Source organism: Hemitrygon akajei, chromosome 14 (genome assembly GCF_048418815.1).
Source record: "Hemitrygon akajei chromosome 14, sHemAka1.3, whole genome shotgun sequence".
Lineage (NCBI taxonomy): Eukaryota > Metazoa > Chordata > Chondrichthyes > Myliobatiformes > Dasyatidae > Hemitrygon > Hemitrygon akajei.
In genome coordinates, this window is record NC_133137.1 from 94,561,257 (window position 1) to 94,580,903 (window position 19,647).

The 19,647-nt window shown below is 41.3% G+C and overlaps 1 protein-coding gene and 1 long non-coding RNA gene across 10 annotated transcripts in view; one reads left to right on the forward strand and one right to left on the reverse strand.

Moving 5' to 3' along the window:
* Positions 1-17,757, reverse strand: part of LOC140738803 (uncharacterized) — a 37,956-nt gene extending 20,199 nt beyond the window's left edge. Inside the window, exons 1-2 of the long non-coding RNA XR_012101459.1 lie at positions 17,568-17,757; positions 1,769-1,829 (exon numbers count right to left, since the gene is read on the reverse strand). This is a non-coding gene — a long non-coding RNA (uncharacterized lncRNA). The remainder of the gene's footprint in view (positions 1-1,768; positions 1,830-17,567) is intronic.
* Positions 17,758-18,201: 444 nt separating this feature from the next.
* The window catches only part of kmt2e (lysine (K)-specific methyltransferase 2E), a 123,122-nt gene continuing 121,676 nt past the window's right edge, over positions 18,202-19,647 (forward strand). For all 9 annotated transcript variants that reach the window (XM_073066651.1, XM_073066654.1, XM_073066656.1 and 6 more), the window contains exon 1: positions 18,202-18,519. The gene's annotated coding sequence lies outside the window, so the exon portion shown is untranslated. The remainder of the gene's footprint in view (positions 18,520-19,647) is intronic.

Below are 19,647 nucleotides of genomic sequence, written 5' to 3' on the forward strand. Positions count from 1 at the left end.
ACATTTCATGAATCCTCCTGACTCCCAATTCTCCTAGAGCTCTTTTCTAATGCTTCACAAATGGAGAAAGTACAAGCCAAGGAACTACAGGCTGTTCATCCTGACATCAATGTTGGAGAGAGTACTGAAGGAATTCTGAGGGACAGGATGTACTGCAGGGGATCCCAGCATTTATGCCATGGACCAATACCATTCAGGGGTCTGTGGACTTCAGATTAAGAAGCCCTGATCTACTGGCATTTGGACAGTCTGATTAGGAGTCAGTACGACTTTGTGCATGGGAAGTCAAGCTTGATGAATCATTTAGAGCTGTTTGAAGAGATGAAGATAGGATAGTAGATGAAATCTGTTTGGACTTCAGCAAGCCCTTCCAACAAGATCCTACCTACCATGCAGTATCTTGAAGTTCTGGTTTAGAAGGATAGGTCTTATTGTATCCAGGGAAAGCTAGTTAGGGGGAAATTCAAAACTGGCTCAGGATGTGGATGCAAAGGTTGATGGTTGAAGGCTGCTTCTTAGGATGAAGGCCAATGACTATGGTGTGCCACAAGTGTTTTTTTTTAATTATTTGGATGGGATTGCACAAGGCTCAATCAGCAAGTTGCCATATGACAAAATTATTCATTAATAGTAAAGATTACTGTACACTACAGGGGGATTTAGTTAGAGAAGTTGCAAAAAAAAAAGCATTTCAATACAGACCAGTGTGAGATGATTCACTTTGGAAAGTCTATAAATACCAGCATCTATAAATACAAGGAACTAAGGAGTGTTCTAAAACAGAGGATCTAGGAGTACAAGTGCATAATCCACTGAAAACATCACCAGTGTTGAAAAATACAAGACCGCAAGATAAAGGAGCAGAATAAGGTCATTCAGCCCATTGAGTCTGCTCAACCATTCCATCATGGCCAATTTTTTTTCCTCTCAACCCCCATTCTCTGGCTTTCCCTGTTACTGTTGACACCCTGATTAATCAAGACACAATGACTTGGCGTCTACAGTTGTCTGGGGGAATGAATTCCAGGTTCACTACCTGCTAGCTGAGGAAATTCCCCCTCATCTGTTCTAAATGGACATTCCTCCAGTCTGAGGCTATGCCCCCGGTCCTAAACTCACCCACTATAGGAAATGTCCTCTCCACATCCACTCTATTTAGGCCTTTAAATATTTGATTGATTTCAATGAGATCTCTCTCCATTCTAAATTCAGTGAGTCCAGGCCCAGAGCCAACACATTAACCCTTTCATTCCTAGGATAATTCCCATCCTTTTAGACAAGGGGCCCAAAACTGCTCACAATACTCCAAGTGCGGTCTGACCAATGCCTCATAAAGCATCAGCATTACATCTTAGTCCTTTCAAAATTAATAGTACCATTGTATTTGCCTTCCTTACCACACCTCAACTTTAAAGTTAACTTTTAGGGAATCTTGCACGAGAACTTATGTCTCTGCATCTCTGATTTTTTAACTTTTCTCCTTGTTTAGAGAATAATAATCTATAGTATTCCTTCTATCAAAGAGCATGACATACACTTCCCTTCTTTAAAGATTCTCCCAATCCAAATCCTCCCTGCTTCCTCAACGCTAACTGCTTTGCCACCTATTTTTGCATCATATGCAAACCTGGCCACAAATCATCAATTCCATCATCCAACTCATTGATACACCCTGAAAAGAGGTGGTCCCAAGATCGACCACTACAGAACACTGCTAGCCACCAGGAGTAAACCAGAAAAGGGCCTCCTTATTCCCACTGTCTCCTACCAGCCAGCCAATTGTGGGCTCCCATCTTCAGCCTCATGTGTGTTACCTTGTCAAAGGCCTTCTGAAAGACAAGTAAACATCCATGGAAGAAATAACAAGCAGGATAAACAAAGGAAAGTCATAGTTCCAATATTTGTCAGGCAATATTTCCCCTTTTAAAAATGCATAATGTTGACTTTGCCCTGTTTTATCATGAAACCTCATCCTCAAATAAAAGGAATCTTATCAACTACTGATGTCAGTCTGACTGGCCTACAATTTCCTTCCTTCTGCCTCCTTCCCTTTTTAAAGAGTGACATTTGCATTTTTCCAGCATCCATTGATTTTTGACAAACCATTCCAGAATCTAGTAACTCTAGAAAGATTACTAATGCCTCTACAATCTCTCAGCTACCCCTCTCAGAAACCTGGTGTGTAGTTAATATGATCCAGGTGACCAACCTACCTTCTCACCTTTCAGCTTCCTAAGTACCTCTCCTTAATACAGGTTGAGCCCCCCTTATTCAAAATGCTTGGGGGCAGAAGTGTTTTGGATTTTGGAATATGAGATAGCTTGGGATCACCATCATTCTAGCAATCTGTCTTATACCTGTTCACCATATATACTTAACAGAAAAAAATGATATACTATCAACATAAAGAAAATGTGTGTGCAGGGCAACAAAAACAGCATTGGGAGAATACCTGAATCAGCTATTGACCAACCAACAGCAGGCTTTCAGCCTCCACCTACGATGCTGTGGTTTGATTAAAAGGTTACCGAAAACTATTTTACTTTAAGGTTTTATGCAAGGTATATTGGAAAAAACCCAACTGGTATTATAGATTTGTTCTGGTGCTACATTTCATCAGTGAAGATCTCAGCAAATTCAATGAACTTCTCTGCTGCTTTGTGATTAGCAGAGGATTTAAAATTTAATGCAGTGCCTTCTTAAATTTCTGTACCAGCCTGCTAAATATTCACAATTACCTTCAATTTTCAGTTCATGATAGATCTTTGCTTGTTTCATGATAAGCAGCCCATCTTCACTCCAACACTGACAAATTGACTCTCAAAATTATGAGACATTCATTTTTTGGCTTAGTATTTATTTTTAATTATTTTCTCTTCATTACATATGAGGTCACTTCTCAGAACTGTTGCACAGAGACCTGTGCACTGCCTGAGAACCTTCCCAGAGCCTTCTGGAATTTTCCTTTTGTTATGTCATGTATCTATAAAATTTTAGAATTTGAGATAAAGTGTACTCAACCTGTAATGGCAACTATACTCATTTGTTCCGACATTCTCAAATTTCTGGCACACTGCTAGTGTCTAACACAGACAAGACTGATGCATAATAACTAAGTTCATCTGCCATTACTGTCTCCCAGCATCATTTTCCAGTGGTGCAATATCTACTCTCACCTCATCTGAAAAACTTTTGGCATCTTATATTATTGGCTAGCTTTAGGTGTCTTCTGTTGGTTTTTAAAAATCTTACCAGTCCTTTATCTTCCCACTAATTTTTGCTATATGCATACGTGTTTGTGTTTATGCCATCTTTAATTTCCCTTGGTTACATCATCCTTCCTTCACCATCTATTATAACATGCTTTGCATGCTGACCATCAAGGCATTAGGTATGGGAATCAGAACATTATGTGCAGTAGTACAAGTGACTTATCAACTAGACTTCAAGTACTGTGTATTCATACACACTGAGATATGGTCGCCCTGTTGTAGGAAAGACATAGTTAAATGGGAAAGAGCACAGAAAAGATTTGAGGATGTTGCTAGATCCAGAGGGCCGAAATTACAGGGAGAGATTGGTGAGGTTAGATCTTTATTCCTCAAAACGTAGAAGGATGATGGGCAACTTTGTAAAACTATTTAAGACCACAGGACTACAAGACATAGGAACAGAGTTAGGCCATTTGGTCCAGAGTCTGCTCCGCCACTTCATCACTTTCCTTCTCAGTCCCAGTATCATGCCCTCCCCCTGTATCCCTTTATGCCCTGACCAGTTAAGAATCTATCAACCTCTACTTTAAATATGCATACAGACTTGGCCTCCACAACTGACTGTGGCAAAAAATTTCAGATTCACCACTGTCCAAAGAAATCCCTCACTTCTGTTCTAATATGATGCCCCTCTATTCTGAGGCTGTGTTCCATGGTTTGAGACACTCCTACCTTAGGAAAAATCCTCCTACTCTATGAAAGCCTTTTACCATTTAATACGTTTCAATTAGGTCACTCTTCATTTTTCTGAATTTTAGTGAGTACAGGCTCAGAGCCAAACACTTCATATGGCAAGCTGTTCAAACCTGAAATCATTTTTGTGAACCTCCTTTGAACCTTCTCCAGTTCCAGCACATCCTTTCTAGGATAAGGGGCCCAAAACTGCTCACAATACTCCAAGTGAGGCCTCATCAGTGTTTATAAAAGCCCTTGCTTTTATATTTTAGTCATTCATTTGGTTTCTTCACCAGACTCAACCTGCAAATTAGCCTTTGCTGATTCATGTACAAGGACTCCCTAGTCCCTTTGCACCTCAGTTTGTATTTTTTTCTCCATTTAGAAAATAGTCAACCCTTTCATTTCTTCTACCAAAGTGCATGACCATACACTACCAACTCCATATTCCATCTGCCACTTCTTTTCTGATTCTCCAAATCAGTCTAAATCCTTCTGTAGCCCCTCTACTTCCTCAAAACTTCCAGTCTCTCCACCTATCCTGGTGTCATCTGCAAACTTTGCAACAAAGCCATCAATTCCATCATCCAAATCATCAACATATAATGTAAAGAGAATTGGTCACAAAACAGAGCACTGTGGAACACCACTAGTCACCGGCAGCCAACCAGAAAAGGTTCCCTTTATTCCTATTCTTTGCCTCCTACCAGTCAGCCACTGCTTTATCCATACGAAGTCCTCTCTTAAATATAAGGGATGTTAATGTTATGCAATACATAGATAAAGTGGACAGCAAGCCCTTTCCCCACAGTAGGGGAATCCAAAACAAGGGGGTATAGGTTTAAAGTTGGGGGAAAGATTTACAAGGAACTTTGGTGGGAAAAGGGGCAACACCACCCCCCCCCCCGCCACTTCCTGAAGAAGAGGGTGGTGAGTACATTGAATACACTGCCAAAGTGGCTAGGACAGGTATAATTGTATTGTTTAAGAAGGTAAATGGAGAATCAGGGTTTAGAGGGATAGGGGCAGAACACAGGAAGCTTTAACTAGCAGGGTTGGCGCTATGGTTAGCATAGACTTGTTGGACCAAAGGGCCTTTATCAGTGCTGTATTGCTCTACGACCTTGACCCAAAGGATCAGAATTTACAAAACACTTTCCTTTTCTTAACATACAAGATTCTCTTACAAGGGCATCTTTTCACGACTACTACCAGGCAGGATGTACAGATGCTCCAAGTTCAACACCACAAATACTTCCTTCAACCATTCCATTCCTGAATCAGAGATTAGCAACATGGACCACTAAAACAGCCTTTTATTCTATGTGCCCGCCCCTCCCCACATACCTAGTAAAAATTGCTTAATTTAGGCTTGCAACACAAAATGCTGGAGGTACTCAGCAGGCCAGGTAGCATCTATGGAAAAAAAAGAGTAGTCAACATTTTGGGACAAGACTTTTTCATAGATGCTGCCTGGCCTGCTGAGTTCCTCCAACTTTTGCACTGCTTGGATTTCCAGCACCTGCATATTTTCTTGTTTGTGATTAATTTAGGGTTATTTGCTTTCACTTGTGAATGCTGTATACGAGGCTGTGTGTCTGATGCTGCTGCAAGTTAGTTTTCCATTACACCTGTGTATGACCATAAACGTGACTAACTCTGCCCTTCCTCATTGTCCTGTATTCTGTGCAGAAATTTTTTAAGTATCACCCACATGCAAGATATGGAAAAGAAAAAAGCTCTTTCTAATTACTACTACTTAGTTGCTAATATTCTTCTAATTTGCCCATCCTAATTTAATACTCTGGCAAGATCTATATTTATTCATAGCTATCTTAAGGAGCTATAGTCACTGCTTCCTAAATGCTCTCCCACTGAAAGATCACCTGGCTAGGTTCATTTTTGAATACTAGGTCTAATATGGAACCTTCTTCTAGTTGGACTATCTATAATGATTTTTAAAATTCGCTTGGATGCAAGTGGTTGGACTTTGTGTCTTTACTGCCATTCAACAGGGTCATGGCTTAACAGTCACTCTTTCAGAATCTTGTGCATTTCAATGAGATTGTACCCAAAATACTAAACTTTAATTACCAAAATCCAAACCAGACTTTATCTACTGAACTTTGTTGACAAAAGCCCTTCATCCACAATTATATCTAAACTACACAAAAATCAAAGAATAATTGCTTCTCCATTAAAAGGCTGAAATTGCCAAGATCTCATCCCTGCACTCTAGCCCAAATACATACCATTTAATTTCCTGTTTGCTGTACCAGAATGACCACTTTAAATCAGCACAAAAGATCCATTCCCACTCTTCACTCATTTTTCTATTCGTTATTTTTCTACACTCCACTTCTCCATAGCAACGTTCAAAATAAATGATCAAAGTACTCGTCTCCAAGATTAGTTTTCTTGTGGGCATATATAGTAAATCCAAGAAACCCCACACCCAACAGGACAGAGTGCACAAAACACAAGATAAAAAGTATTAATAATAAATAAGCAGTAGAGAACATAAGCCAAGTTCCTGAAAGGGACATCGACTGTAGGAACAGTTCTGTGATGGGGCGAATGAAGTTGCCCCTCTGGTTCAAGAGCCTGAAAGTTAAGGGGTAATAACTGTTCCTGAACTTAATGGTGTGAGTCCTGCGGCTCTTGTACCTGCCTCCTGATGGCAGTGGCAAAAAGAGCATGGTCTGAATGGTGGGGTCCTTGATGGATGCCGATTTCCTGCGACAGTGCTCCGTATAAACGTGCTCAATGCTGGGGTGGACTGTACCCATGGAATGTGCCATACCCACTACTTTCGTAAGCGTTTCTGTTCAAGGGCTTTGCTGTTTCCATACCAGGCAATGATGTAATCAGTCAATATACTCTCTGCGGTGCATCTACAGAAGTTTGTCGGTTAGATGTTATGCCAATTTTCACAAACTCTTAAGTAGAGCTGCCATCCTCTCTTTGTAACGGCACTTACTTGCTGGGCCCAGGATAGATCCTGAGGTGTTAACAGAGAAATTTAAAGTTGCTGATCCTCTCCAAATGAGGACTAGCTCAGAATACTTTGAGAGGTCGGTCATGACTAGACTGAACTCCTGCCTCAGCAAGGACCTGGACCCATTGCAATTTGCCTATCACAATAGGTCAGCTACAGGTGAAATCTGAATGGCTCTTCACATGATTTTAGACTAGTGGTCACCAACCCATCAATCGCGATTGACCGGTTGATCTTTGAGACTTTGCCAGTAGATCCCGGAAAAAAAAGAAAAAGAAATACACAAATACTGTTGAGAGATTGTTTCCTGGTTGTGGGGTTTTAGTTCCATTCTTTCTGCCCAGTGCGCATGCGTGTAGTTCCCCTGCTCTACACTGTGTACTTCAGTGGTCCCCAACCACCGGGCCGCAAGGAAATGATGAGTCAGCTGCACCTTTCCTCATTCCGTCACACCTACTGTTGAACTTGAATGCACGCGAGATCATCAGTCACCTAAACGCAGTGATACCCTCTTGCCAGGGATCACTGGTTGTCCTCAGGCGGCCGGCAGGAAGCGCCGTTTCTACTGGCCTGGAGCGTGGACAGATTGAAGCTGCCTCTAAACCTGTTTAACACACCAAATGTTTGTGGGAACCCAGTGCTATTTGCAGATGACCTAATTCAGGCTCAGGGTTTTGTAAGTAGCAGAGCAGCTACCTCACTGCGATCTACTGAGTCATCCCTCCAGCCAAACTTTTGTCGGCTGATAAGATTCCTACCCCGGGGGGGGGGAGGGGCGCGTCCTGTTGCACTCCTCACTCGATTGGTCGCTCTCTCCAGACTGTGACTGCCCTGGCCCCGGCACGGGAACAGCTGCACCTGGCCAAGGCGTCTGGTGGGCAGAAAGCTGGAGTTCGGGCCCAGGGGGCTGTCTAATGAGGCAATGAAGTACTCAAAACTGCTTCGGTACCCTGAGTCCAAGAACCCTGCACTTAAAGACAAACCCTTTGAGTTTTTTCAGCGGAAAAAAACGTGAGCAAGCCGGACAGAAACTAAGTGCCGAGCGCCACAAAAACTAAGTTGCAGCATAGACTGGACATAAGGAACCTACTTCGAGTATCGCGGTATTCCCGTCGTGTTTAACAACCCCCCACCCCCACTGCAGTCAGCCGGTCCGCAAGAATATTGTCAATATTAAACCCGTCCGCAGTGCAAAAAAGGGCGGGTACCCCTGGTGTTTATACATTATTTCTACTTCCGGGTTGTGGGGTTTTACTCCCGGTCTTTTCTGCCCCGGTGCGTATGCGTGTAACTAATCGATCTGGGGTCGATCTTGCCTTTCACTAAGGCCGAGGTAGGGGATCTTGGGCTTAAAAAGGTTGGTGACCACTACTTTAGATGATATGGACCACACAAACACCTATGTCAGGATACTGTTCATCAACTATCGCTCAGCATTTAATACCATCATTCCTACAATCCTGACTGAGAAATTGACGAACCTGGGCCTCTGTACCTCCCTCTGCAATTGGATCCTCAACTTCCTAACCGGAAGACCTCAATCTGTGGGGATTGGTGACATTTCCTCACTAATGATCAACACTGGTGCACCTCAGGGGTGTGTGCTTAGCCCACTGCTCTACTTTCTATATACACATAACTGTGTGGTTAGGCATAGCTCAAATACCATCTATAAATCTGATGATACCACCACCACTGTTGGTAGAATCTCAGGTGGTAACGAGAGGGCGTACAGGAGTGAGATATGCCAACTAGTGGAGTGGTGTCATAGCAACAACCTGGCACTCAATGCCAGTAAGATGAAAGAACTGTTTGTGGACTTCAGAAAGGGCAAGATGAAGGAACACCTAACAATCTTCAGAGGGATCTGAAGTGGCGAGTGTCCAGCTTCAAGTTCCCGGGTGTCAAGATCCGAGGATCTAAACTGGTCCCAACATACTGATGCAGTTAAAAAGGCAAGACAGTGACTATACTTAATTAGGAGTTGAAGAGATTTGGCATGTCAACCAATGCACTCCAAAAACTTCTATAGGAGTTCATGGAGAGCATTCTGGCAGGCTGCACCACTGTCTGGTATGGAGGGATTACTGCACAGGACCAAAAGAAGCTGCAGAGGGTTGTAAATTTAGTCAGCTCCATCTTAGGTACGAGCCTACAAAGTACCCAGGACATTTTGAAGGAGTAGTGTCCTAGAAAGGCAGTGTCCATAATTAAGGAGCTCCAGCATCCAGGGAATGCCCTTTTCCCACTGTTACCATCATCAGGTAGGAGGTACAAAAACCTGAAGGCACAAACTCAATGATTCAGGAACAGCATTCTTTGAACCCTACCTCACATTTTATATATTATGATTTTTAATCTATCCAATACATGTATATTGTAATTGATTTATTTATTCTTTCTTCTATATTATGTATTGCATTGAATTCTGGCTTCCTCCTCCTAAAGTCAATAATCAGCTCCTTAGTCTTGCTGATATTGAAAGGTTATTGTTGTGGCACCATAACCAGATTTTCAATCTCTCTCTTATATGCTGTTTCGGCCAATGATTCTGGTGTCATCAACAAATGTGAATATGGCCTTGGAGTTGTGCTTGGCCTCACATTCATAAGCAAAAGTAGTGCAGGGAGTTAAGCACACAGCTCTGTGGTGCACCTATGCTGATGGAGATGGTGAAAGTTATGTTTTTGCCAGTCTGGGGTTAGTAAGTTAGGAAATTAGAGATCAAATTGCACAAGATATTAAGGCCTTGCTCTTGATGCTTACTGATTAGTTTTGAGGGGATGATAACATTGAACGCTGAGCTGGAGTTGATGAGTTGATAGATGTGGACAGCAAAGATGTATACATTTTCCGTATTTGAGAGAAGAGCCAATGAAATTCCATCTCCATTGACCTGTTCTGACAGTAGACAAATTGGAGTCGATCCAACTTATTGTCAAGCAGCAGTTGATGTGTTTCATCACCAAGTTCTCAAAGCAGGCCACACTGGATGCAAAATACTGCTGAGTGATAGTCATTGAGTCAGGTTATCACGTTCTACCTGGGCAATGGCATAATTGAAACCTGCTTCAAGCAGAAGTACCTCAGACTACTGAAGTGAGAAGTTAAAGATGTCAGTGAACACTCTGGCCAGTTGATCAGCATGTGTCTTTAGTACTTGGCCAGGTACAGGTACCCCATATGGGCAGGATGTTTTCTGGGTGTTCACCTTCCTGAAAAGTGCTCTCATGTTGTTCTCAGAGACTGAAATCATAGGCCATTAAGGACTATGGGAAATCGTGAAGGGTCTTTGATGCTTTGATGGTCAAAGTAAGCATGGAAAGCTCATTTGGGAGCAAAGCCTTGTTGTCACCCATGTTGCTTGGTTTCACTTTGTAGAGGTGATGGCATTCAAGCCCTGTCAACATTATCAAAAATTCTTCAATGATTCAGGTTTGGTCCAGAATTATCACTTGTGAGATGGCTTTCTGGGAATCATAACTGGACCTTGTGTATTTTACTTCGCTGACAGACCTGAATACCATTGATTTGGCCCTTAGTAGATGATGTCTGGCTCATCCATGGCTTCATGGGGACACATTCATTTGCAACTGTTTTTATGAAGTACACAACATCTCGATACCTCTGAACTCCAGCAAGAGGCAATGAGCAGGACAACTCAAAAACTGCAGGTATATATTCTTTACAAGTAGAAAACAGAAGGAACAGCACCAACTTCGTTGGCCACACCATGAATAAACAGGCTAGTTTTCCAGTTTGCAGTAAAAGAAATGCCCATTGACCCCAGGGCTCAAAATGCAACCAGTACACTGTATGTGACACTTAGATAATAGACAAGGTCAAAAAAGAAAACCGCACTGACTGTCAGCCTTCCTTGATTCAAAAGACAGGAATTTTTGGCAACTGCTCCAAGTCAGAAAGTACAATCTTGGGGCAAAGTGCAAATGACACAGATAGCACACACAAAATGCTGGTGGAACACAGCAGGCCAGGCAGCATCTATAAGGAGAAGCACTGTCGACGTTTCGGGCCAAGACCCTTCATCAGGACTAACTGAAAGGAGAGATACTAAGAGATTTGAAAGTAGTCGGGGGAGGGGGAAATGAGAAATGATAGGAGAAGACCGGAGGGGGTGGGATGAAGCTAAGAGCTGGAAAGGTAATTGGCGAAAATGATACAGAGCTGGAGAAGGGGAAGGATCATGGGACGGGAGACCTCGGGAGAAAGAAAGGAGGGGGGAGCACCAGAGGAAGATGGAGAACAGGCAAGGTGATGGGCAGAGAGAGGAAAAAAACAAACTAAATATGTCAGGGATGGGGTAAGAGGAGGAGGAGGGGCATTAACGGAAGTTAGAGAAGTCAATGTTCATGCCATCAGGTTGGAGGCTACCCAGCCGGTATACAAGGTGTTGTTCCTCCAACCCATGCCTCCTCTACTGTCAAGATGAATCCACACTCAGGTTGGAGGCTCTTAGCTTCATCCAACCCCCTCCGGTCTTCTCCTACCATTTCACATTTCCCCCTCCCCCCACTACTTTCAAATCTCTTAGTATCTCTCCTTTCAGTTAGTCCTGAAGAAGGGTCTTTGCCCAAAATGTCGACAGTGCTTCTCCTTATAGATGCTGCCTGGTCTGCTGTGTTCCACCAGCATTTTGTGTGTGTTGTTTGAATTTCCAGCATCTGCAGATTTCCTCGTGTTGGCACAGATAGAATAGGAATACCCAACTCCAATGCAGTGTTGTGTACCATTCTAGTATCAAAAATATGTTCCATTTTCATTGGCAGAACAGATAAACAATGACATGACATTGGTGGGTAGTCCCTAACAGCTAGTGTTCTGTACTTTGGAAAGTGCTTACCAAAGCTTCAAGACAATTAAATTGCTCCTCACATACATTGTTTAAGGGGTAGGCTAGTAGATTGAACAATTGCTATCTATGCCTTGAACAACACGAATCTTGCAGGTTCTTGAAACTTTACCAACCCAAGAGCATGATTCTTTTCACCCCTCTCTTTGATTTGATGAGATTTTGAAAGATCTGAAATGTTGACTACATAATAAGTAGAACAGACAAACCATTGGCAACCATCCATGGCATGAGGCTGAAGCTCAATTGGTTCTAATGGCCTAACAAGTCTGGTGAAACAAGTCCCCACTCGAAACTTTTCACAGGATAAGATTTCTGGAGAGATCACATCAAGGATCCTTTAAATTCACATAGGGAAAAATAAGTCCCAAATCTGAATTGAACAACTGAGGCAATTCAAAAGTGGCATTCAAGACACCATGGAGTCCTCATGATAGACTAGGCTATACAGACTAAAGCAAGGAGCACTCAATGTCTCAAGACAATAAGACATAGGAACAGAATTAGGCCAGCCAGCCCAGAGTCTGCTCTGCCATTCCATCATAGCCAAACCCGCATCCCACCCAATCCCATACACCTGCCTTCACAATATCCTTTGATGCCCTGACAGAAGAGAAATGTATCAACCTCCACCTTAAATACATACACGGACCTGGCTTCCACCCCAGTCTGTGGCAAAGCATTCCACAGAATGACCACTCTGGGTAAAAAAAAATTCCTCCTTACCTCCATTCTGAAAAGGTCATCCTTCAATTCTGAGGCTGTGCCCTCTAGTTCTGGATAACCCTATCATAGGAAACATCCTCTCCCCACCCATCTATCTAGTCCTTTCAACATTTGGAAGGTTTCAATGAGATTCCCAAAACTGCCAAATGCTCCCAATGTTAACACCTTCATTCCCAGTATCATCCTCGTGAACCTCCTCTAGACTCTCTCCAATGACATCCTTTGAGATATAGGGGCCAAATCTGTTGTCAATACTCCAAGTGCAGCCTAACTAGTGTCTTATAAAGCCTCAGCATTATCTCCTTGCTTATACATTCTATTCCCCTTGAAATAAAGAAGGCAAATACAATGTTAGCATTTAAGAGACTCAACCTGTAAATTAACCTTCTGGGAATCTTGAACAAGGACTCAAGTCTCTCTGCACCTTTTCTCCCCAATTAGATAATAGTCTGCACCATTGTTCCTTTTACCAAAATGCATTATTATACATTTCCCAACACCTTCCTGCCCATTCTTCCAATTTGCCAAAATCCCGCTGTAATCGCAGAGCTCCCTTAGCACTACCTACTCCTCCGCCCATCTTTGTATCATCCGCAAACTTTGCCACAAAGCCATCAATTCCATTATCCAAATCATTAACAAACAATACGAAAAGTAGCAGTCCCAATACTGACTCCCTGAGGAACACTATTAATCACTGGCAGCCAACCAGAAAAGGCTTTTATACCCACTTGTTGTCTTTTGTCTTTAACCATGCCCGTATATTTTCTGTAAAACAGCCTCTTATGTGTGGCACCTCATCAAATGCCTTCTGACAATCTAAGTAAATGGCATCCACTGCCTCTCCTTTATCCACTCTGTATGTTACTTCCTTGAAGAACTCCAACAGGATTTGTCAAGCAAGATTTTCCTTTGCAGAAACCATGCTGACTTTGACTTAAATAAAAACACAATGCTGGCAGAACTCAGCAGGCCAGACAGCATCTATGGGAGGAGGTAGTGACGACGTTTCGGGCCGGAACCCTTCATCAGGAGGGTTTCTCCTGATGAAGGGTTTTGGCCCGAAACGTCGTCACTACCTCCTCCCATAGATGCTGTCTGGCCTGCTGTGTTCTGCCAGCATTTGGTGTTTTTATTTATTTCCAGCATCTGCAGATTCACTCTTGTTGACTTTGACTTACTTTATCACTAGTCTCCAAATATCCTGAAACCTCATCCTTAATATTAGACTCCAACACTTTACCAACCATTGAGATTAGGCTGACAGAACTATAATTTCCTTTCTTTTAACCCCCTCCCTTCTTAAAGAGTGGAGTGACATTTGCAATCTTCCAGTCCTGTGAGACCATGCCAGAATTAAATGACTCTTGAAAGATCCTAACCAACGCACCTGTTATCTCTTCAGCAACCTCTCTCAGGACTCTGGGATGTAGTTCATCTGGTTCAGGTGACTTCGCCACATTAAGACCTTTGAGTTTGCATAGCACATTTTCCATTTTAATAGTAATGGCAAACACTTCTGCTCTGACATTCACGGACCTCTAGCACACTGCTAATGTCTTCAAAAGTGAAGACTGATGCAAATTACCCATTAAGTTCATCTGCCATTTCTTTTCCGCCCTTACTACCTCGCCGGCATCATTTTCTAGTGGTTTCTCTATTTTCTAGAGTTACTATGAACTCTCACCTTTCTTTTACTCTTTATATAACTGGAAAACAAACTTTCAGTATCCTGCTTTATATTACTAGCTAGTCTGCCCTCATTTCATCTTTTGCCTTCTTACAGCTTTTTTAGTTGCCTTTTGTTGGATTTTAAAAGTTTCCAAGTTTGCACTCAATTTTGCTACATTACATGCCTTTTCCCTGTCCTTAACTTCCCTTGTCAGCTACTGTGCCTACCCCTGCCATTTGAGATCAACTTCTTCTGTGGGAAGTATCTATCCTGCACTTTGTGAACTATTCCCAGAAACTTCAGCCATCTCTGCTCTGCCGTCATCCCTGCTAGTATCCTCCTACAATCCACCTGGGAAGTTCCTCTCTCATGCCTCTAATTCCTTTTATTCCATTGTGACACTGATGCAAGTGACTTGTGCTTCTGCAGTTTGAGAGGGAGCACGAATTCAATCATATTATGATCACTGCCTGCTAAGGGTTTCTTTACATTAAGCTCCCCAAGATCTGGGCTATTACACAACATCCAATCTAAGATAGCCTTTCCCTGAGTAGGCTCAAGCACAAGCTGCTCCAAAAAGTCTTCTCATAGGTATTCAATAAATTCCCTCTTTTGCGATCTGACACTAACTGATTTTCCCAATCTCCTTGTACATTGAATTCCATTACAATTGTGTCATTACCCTTATTACATGCCTTTTCAAGCTCCCTTTGCAAACTCAACCCCACATCTTGGCTACTATTTGGAGGCCTATAAGTGATTCCCATAATGGCTTTTTAACCCTTGCAGTTTCTCTTACCACAGATTCTATCCCTTACCTGAGTCACCACCACATATGCTTTCCTGCCTGTCCTTTTGATACAAATACATCCTTCGATGTTAAGCTCCCAACTATGGTTTTCTTTCAACCACGACTCAGTGATGCCCACAACGTCATACTGATGAATCTCTAATTGCACGAGCTCAGCCACCATATTCCGAATGTTATGTGTATTTAAATACAGCACTTTTAGTCCTGCGTTCTTTGCCCTTTTGAATTTTGCCTGTGATACAAATTAACTTTACTCTGTCTGCTTTTGTACCCAATCATCGGCTTGTCCTTACTTACATTCATGTTACTACCATCATCTACTGCTAGCTCATCCTCACCTCCATCATACCGGTTCCCATTCCCCTGCCACATTCATTTAAGACACAACAAACAGCTCTAGTAAACCTGCTCCCCTTTAGATTCAAGTGCAAACCATTCCTTTTGCACAGGTCCCACTTGCTCCAGAACCATGTGTGGATCCCACAAAGAACTTCTTCAATCACCTGAGGAGGAACATTTTTAGCTGAAGTCCAAATGAGCTTTGACCAAAGTATTTCAACAGTTACCCAATTCAGATTTATAGCACCTATTTGAATTTCAGACAGTTTAACCAGCTTTTTTGATAAAGCTCCAATACAACATTAGCGATAAATTAGTGTTATTACGAGTTTACTAAATCAATAGCCACTCCTAAAACACAAGATGGGGCTTTGCTCCTCTATTTTTGCAGATGTTTGGTGAAATCACACCCTGCTACTTTTTTTTAAGCACCAGTTCAGCTCAGGTGCTTCCTAGGTTAGCATCTTAGATCCAACAGGCCCTTAAAAATTAATATAAATGCAGGTGACCAGTTTCAAACAGGAAATGAGAGAAGTGATGGCCAATACCCAAAACTGAACCTAACCGGTCATGGTTACCAGGGGATTTTTGGACATTCTATAAACATACCATTCCAGATTTCTCAAAGAAAATCTTCAAATCAGAAATGTGAGGCAAAAATTCCATGTTCTTAGGTGGGCAAAATTTTAAGAACCTGCAATATTCATGTTCTTCAAGGAAAAGCAGTTTGTTCAAACCCTACCATGAACTGAAACAATATTTATCAACTATTTATTGCTTGCCAAAACTTCAAGCCACAACACTTGTAAGGAACAGCAACCAATTTCACATCATACATCTGCCCAAGTTAGTGGACCTTGCCTCTTGTATCCAAAATACCAGGACTAGAGGAGGGAGAATTTTCATATGAACTTAAAAGTTTTGAATGTACAACAGGCATTGGGCAATAAAAGCTAGCAGTTATTAACATCAGGAGCTCCAAACCTAAAGGGCACATTCAACTATTTATAATTATGCAGCATTAACATATATAAAGCTCTTTAAAAGAAGGATGACTGTTGGAAATTCTGAACAGGTCTCTCAGTATCTGTTGATACAAAGGAATGAATTATGTTTTCTATTAGCATCAGGACTAACCTATTCACCTCCGAAACATGCTATCTAACCCACTGAGCTAGTAAAACATTATGTAGTTTACACTTGAAATTCCACTGATCCCTGTATAATAACATTTACAAATTAGCCGATTTTCTCATTTCAGTTAAGTGCAAGTCACAAAAATACTCCAAATACTAAAATGGATTCACCTCCTCCGAATTTACTACCTTTCATCTAGTTTACTAACAATTGTTTTAGGTACCCTGTAATTTAGCTTTACATGAACTAGTTTTTAAACAAGATCTGCCTGTCACTATTTTTCAGAGGTGATACACTAATTTAAGCAACTAAGGAAAAAAACAGCAAATGTTGGAAACATTCAGTAGAGCAGCATTTGAACAAGGAGTTAACACTTCAAGGTTAATGACCTTTCCAAATTAAAGCAACATATTAAATAGGCCTACTTAACACAAAAACATGGAATTAGTGGTTCAAAATAGAACTCTTAAATACTTAGAAATTAAAATGCAAAAATCAGCTACATAAACATATTTTGCTGTTTAGTCGACACAAGATTACTGTCTTTCGAAAAAAGAATTACAATTCGGACATTGCCGGGAACACAAAAAAAAACTCGAAACGCTCTAGAAAACGCCCAACTAAACAAACTATTCAAGACAAAAACCTAGATTTCAATGCATTTATTTCGAGAGCATCGATTCAAAACTAACATTAAAAATAGCTGCACTACAGAAACAGGAAACCTCCATAAATTTGCACATATTAATAGGGTGGGGTCACCGCTTAGAATGGCAAATTAGGTCCAGCAAAAGTAGTGCTGCTGTTGACAGACCCGAACGTTGAAACCATCTCACAGGTTTCAGAACTGCCGAACTACATTCCGATCTCAAATGTTTCAAAAAACATCTTTTATATATATATTTTTAAAGTGTCATGGAAACTACCACGAAGACGCCAACCTTATTATGCAGCAGAGGAATTTACCCTGATCACGTGAATTATCAATCGCGTAGGGTTAACCTGTGATAAACAAGAGAACTGTCGCCATCTTGTTTTGACGCAGCTTTAAAGACACGAATACCTACTGGCATTATATTAGCTTTTCGTTGGGTTGTATGGTGGTCTAAAAGTAGATTTGTTCAGGAGGTTAGTCTTTCCCGAGAGCTACTAATCAAATTCAGCCGACAGGATTCCCTCACATCACAACGCCCAACTGTGTCTCATAATGGCGCCCACACACATTAACACCATCCTAATAGAATTGATCTTGCGCTAGGCTCCACCTGCATGCAGTGGGGATAACGTCATTAATAGCCAATCTGAGGGGAAGAGAGTGCACCGCAACCAATGGGCTAGTCGAGAAGGAAGTAACTCACAGAAACACATCAAACACGCAATGTTTGTCTCTTTTTTTGACTGGAAAAAATGCGCCATTTTATAGGATCAAATACAGAACCACAGCAACATTACTCCGAAAACAAAAAATAAATAAATAATTAAACGTTTGCACGCGCTTTTACGTTAACACTGATACACGGCTTCACCTCGAACCACAAAGCAGCACCATTTTACGCTAATCATGGTGGAAAGTTTCTTCAGCGCGCTGCCACTACAGCCAAAAACGAAATGCCAATGCCAAGGTCCTTCTCTGGTTCCTCGTGCGCATGCGTGCTGGGCTCGACGCCCTTCACCACCGCCCCGTAAACCCCGTAGAACGACGTTCCGTAGCCGCCATTTTCCAAAGAAGGGGAGTAAATCGTACACAGAGATAGCAACAGATTCCACAGACCGCTCTCAAAAACTAAATTTCTTTTTTTATTATTGTGGACTACGATATCCTGTAACAGCCTATCCTTTGTTTCCGTTGCTAAGGACAGACTGTTAAGCTTGAAGTAGCAGTGAACGCTGCGGTGTGATTAGAAATATAGGACTATTTGTATATTTACGTTGTGTTGGAGATTTACGTTATATTGCATTGTTTTGGTTTGCCAAAACGAGTTTAACGGAGACTTTCTATCGGCTCGGTGGACCTTTCAGGTAAGATGTTGTTATATGGCATCTGTCAAAGGTGTTCTGTGAGGAAATGTCTAGTTTAAACAGAATATGCATTGATTCAATCCCCCCTCTGTGACAACCGAGGTGGTAGGTTTGGTTACTGACTGACAACGCGAAATATGGCGGGTTAGGGAAACCGTTTTTTTAATTCAGGAGATCACAGTTCACAACAACATTTTGCAATACAAATATCTGTACACATATATGTATAAGATACATATCTATGATATGTACATCACGACAGTCTGTTAGGGTTCAACATCATATTTTGAGTCCCAGCTTTCTTCAACTTTGGTTTCTCTAAGTCTTTCATAAATAAACATTTCCGTTTTACTCCATTTTAGTTCGCAAAATGAAAAGAAACGTCTCTGCTATATGTACTCGGTTTAGAACACACTGTCATCTCTCTATTTATGGAAGATATATAGGAAATATTCGAGGTTTAGAAATATAATGCGTCGTTCACGCAAAAGTACTGCTTTTTAGCACTTCTGCGATTCTTATGTTAATGTCTATTGTTTATTAACTAGTTTTATAAAGAATTCTACTGAAATAACAATCACGTAAAATAACTACATTTGACATACACTTCAGGTAACGGATATCGTACTTCGAAATCGAGAGGGAAGGTGGACCAATGCAAACGTGGAACCAAAACATATTGGGGGAGGGTGGATTTGTTTATATTGATGTTTTGGGATGAAGAAGAAACTTTTGTACAATACATTTCACTTCAATTCACAGTTTCTGTAAAGACTTCAAAGAATTCTAAGCAGGCCTCAGTGAACGATTATTCCACCTTTTTCAAGGTGCGCGAAGTGAAATGTCATTATATTTTCATAGTCTTTTATATTTACAATTAAAAAAATGAAACTGAATCAAGAATGTATTACTTCACAACTTTCTTCACGATTTATTAAAATTATATTCTTAACATGTCAACCGATTAGTACGTAGATAAATTTTATTTGCTTCAGTACAGTATTATTCATCCTTGAGATTGGTTGTAAATAATAAATAAGCAAAATGTGTTAATTTTCCCGAAATGTCTAGGGTAAAATTGTCTTCTTAAAGTGTCTGAAGCAACTCTTTTGTCCTTAGCGCTGTCAG